Below are 3,993 nucleotides of genomic sequence, written 5' to 3' on the forward strand. Positions count from 1 at the left end.
CATATGTTGCCATCATTGCCGAAGGGGGATATTGTTGTAAATTTGGCTAGGTAGATGAGGTTTAGTTGTCATAAATGGCAACATATATATTTTGTAAAGAGAGCATAATTTGAAGTTTAACGTACAATAGTTATACTTAGAAAATTGTCTAAGAATCAATTAGTTTATGTGGCAGAGACTATATAGTTTTGATATGCACAGTTGATAAAGGAATTATTGGAACATGCACACTTTGTTGAAGAAGGATATTGTTAAAAATATATTGATACAAGTATGATAAATGTGTTTCAATCATTGTTTCATCACTAATATCAAACCTTCTATTTTGTTGGTAAGACAATTGCTTATATGATTTAAGTACTATCACTTATTTGATTGATGAAGAGGATTTGATCAAAATATGTAACAATAGAACCCAAAGGAAAGGTTGAGTTATGATATGAAAAGGAGTACAAGAATCAGCTAAGACAATGGTAACATAGTGCATTGATAATCTACTTAAGGTTACAAAATATTGGTTACACTAAACAAGTTCAGAAAAACAAGTATCACAAAGTTTGTCTGCAAAGTTTGACCAAGTGAACAGTAGATGCCAAGTAAAATTTAGTTGATGTTGAGCACCAATAAACTTTAGTTTGTGTTGAGTGATTTTACAAAGGATGTCGAGCAACATAGTTTATGTCAAGCATTCGATGCAAGTAAATGTTGAGTGTCAGCATTATTTGAAAGATCATGAATTTGAGAGATCTAAGCCAACAAGTTTGTTTTCTTGGATTGTTTGAACCATGTTGAAGATAACATTGATGATTTGGTGGCACAAAATCCATGGTAAGCTATTTTGAGGTGAAGAGGATTTGAAGGAGAAGTTTCTAGAAAGGGATGAAATGAAATAAGGGATAGATTCATTGAATCCTACCTAATTTGTCCTAACCCTAAATTGGGCGATGGAGAATGAGAAAAAATATATATTATATCTTTATTTATAGGGATGACTGGTCAAAAGCAAGCATTGTCATATGCGAGAACCTAAGGAAGACAAAGAGTCTAGGGTATTGCTTCATTTAGTGACCTAATTGAGAGTTTGCATTGGCATGTTAAGCAAGAAGGCTTAAGGGTATGGATGCTTGAAGGGTGAACAAGCTATCAAAGTTGAAATGTGTGAAAGCTAAGCAGAATGAAGAAATGAAATAGAGATCTGTAATCTATAAATAGAGTTGTAAGTTGTTATCGGATCAAGCCTTACTGTTACTCTCTAATAATTGTATTAGTCTAGAGTAAATCCTTTAGATTAAGGTTGACCTAACAGTCATTTTTAAATCCTTTAACCAGGTAATGTTCCAAGTGAATGGTCTAAAGTCCTCTAACAAGGCTCATTCCTAATAGGGTGATTGAAATCCTTTAACCAGGTCAAATTTAATAGTGTGCATTATAACCTTTAACAAGGTTGGCCTTTGACAGGGCATCACTTCAGAAGAGTGAAAAAGAGTAGCATGTTGCTGGTAATTTTTTCCAAATTGGGTTTCCACATAAATCACTATGTCAAGTGTGTTGTTGAATATGTTATGTTTCACATTTACATTTCTACAAATTGATTTGACAATAACCTACAAGTTTTAAGACATTGCATAATCTTATGGATGCATGCATGATGATAAATGTTTTATGGGTTTACTAAGCTATGAAAGGTTTTATTTATACATCTGGACCTTGGATAACTAATTCAACCTCCCCAATTATTCTAAATAATTCCCAACAATTGGTATCAGAGCCATCTACTTAAGAGAACTAGTTTGAAGTTACTAGAAGCACAAAGATCAAGATGTCAAAAAGAGATGTACCCAAGCTTAATAGAGATAACTTTCCTATATGAAAAATTCTGATGAAGCTACACCTTTGAGGACTTGGAGATCATACTCAATCTACCATTACTATTGAGCATGTTGATCCTACTAGGCCCCTAATTGTCAAGGATCTAAAAAAGAAGAAAGAACACAACCAGGCAATGTTGGAGATTGCCTCTACCCTAATCTATGTTGAGTTTGATGATATCAAAAACCTTGACAGTGCAAAGAAAATGTGGGATGCTCTACATGCCATCTATGGAGGAGATAAGAATGTTCTAAGAACCAAAGCTGAAAGTCTCAGAGGTAAGTTTGATGATATGAGAATACAAGAAGGTGAGAATATTACTCAATACTACTCTAGGATAAAAGATGTTGTTAATGTAATAAGGGGAGCTATTGGTAAAATAGATGATGACACTATACTAAGTAAAGTTTTGAGAACACTACTACCCATCTATGCTATTAGAGTTTCTATAATACAAGAACTAAGATGTGTACAAGGGAATGATCTAACTCTTGAAGGTCTAGTAGGTAGGCTCACTGCTTTTGAGCTATCTAACTTTGATAATTACAAAATTGAAAATGTTGAATCTGCTTTCAAAGCTAAGCTGTCATTGAAGGAAGCTAATGAGAAGTGGGCTCTTCTTGCATACATTTTTTATTTGTACAATGTCTCATTTCTTTCATTTTGTGAGATAATTCTTTGGTTTTTGTTGTGTGCTCTATTATTAGTGTACTTATAGGATCCATTCCATTTACTAGAGTAGTAATGATAGAATTCATCTCTTCTATCTCTATTTTGATATTTGTAGTAAAATTTGAAATGCATATTTTCTTGTATATCTTACTATATTGTATATATTTTCCTTTGTTTCCCTTACTTTCTCAAATAATGCAATTATAAGGTGTGCAATCTTTTGTTCCATTTTTTTTCCTAATTCTGCTAATATAACCTGATCTAGTTTATTAATTGCATCTTCAAAAAAATTACCTAATATATCATTGGTTCATTATTATCTATAGAAACTTGAGTTAATAATTATGAAAATATATCAATAGTTTTATTCAAAATTGTTTTCTTTTGTATATTTTTCCTCAATCTATCATTTTATACTTTTCTTCAAACTTTTTTGCATACATGTGTTTCTCTTTATAGTTCAATTTGTTAGGATTTTACTTTAATATAGCATATTCCATATTATTTATCTATGTCCTCATCCTCCTCACCAGATTTTGTATCTCTTTTCTTTTTCTCTTTATCATCTATAATCACAATCGTATCCTATGAAGTACTTGCATGTTCTAGTTCTTTTATCACTTATATTTCATCTACTTGTTACTTTTTTTTTCCCTTTATATCCTCTTTGTGCTTACAAGTAGTAACTACTTTAGGGGTTGTACCTGGGACCTATTCCTTATCGATAGTTTTTACCTCCTCTACTCTAGTGCTTTTACCTATTTCTTTTTCTGTGATATCCTTTTATTCTTGTTCTTGTTCATTCTCTTCCTATTCTTATGTCTCATTGTCTATTTTTCCTATTGGGTTTGCATCAATATTAACATCACCATCTCGTATATCAATAGGATTAACTTCTTTTGGCTCATTTTCAAATTGAATGATGTCCTTTGTTAGAATATTTATAATAACTAATGAGTAGGGGCTGAATTGGTTATAAATCCTTAGGTCCAGATGGACTAATTCAAAATTTAACAACTCCAAACAACTTATTCAAACTCATAAATTCATTAGGCCAATATAATGATTCGTTAGCAATTCAACTTATCCATCTCATAGTAGCTATATGCTAAGTATATGTTGAATAACAAAAATATTATAACATTAAATAGCATAAAACATGAAAAAAACATTCACACATGTATAGCACTAGGATTTAGCATGGAAACTCAATTTGTGAAAAACCATGAAGTAACATGCTACCACTTTTCACTCTTCTCAAGTGAGCTCAATTAAGAGCCAACCCTATTAAAGGTTACAAAAAAATACTATTAGGTGTGACCTTGTTAAAGGATTTAATCACCCTGTTATGAGTGACCTTGTTGGAGGACTTTAGATTATTCCATTAGACCGTCATCTTGATTAAATGATTTAGAATATGGCTATTAGGTCAACCTTGATTAAAGGATTTTA

The sequence above is a fragment of the Cupressus sempervirens genome, chromosome 3, assembly GCF_028749045.1.
Source record: "Cupressus sempervirens isolate cs-2001-9-10 chromosome 3, ASM2874904v1, whole genome shotgun sequence".
Taxonomy (NCBI): Eukaryota; Viridiplantae; Streptophyta; class Pinopsida; order Cupressales; family Cupressaceae; genus Cupressus; species Cupressus sempervirens.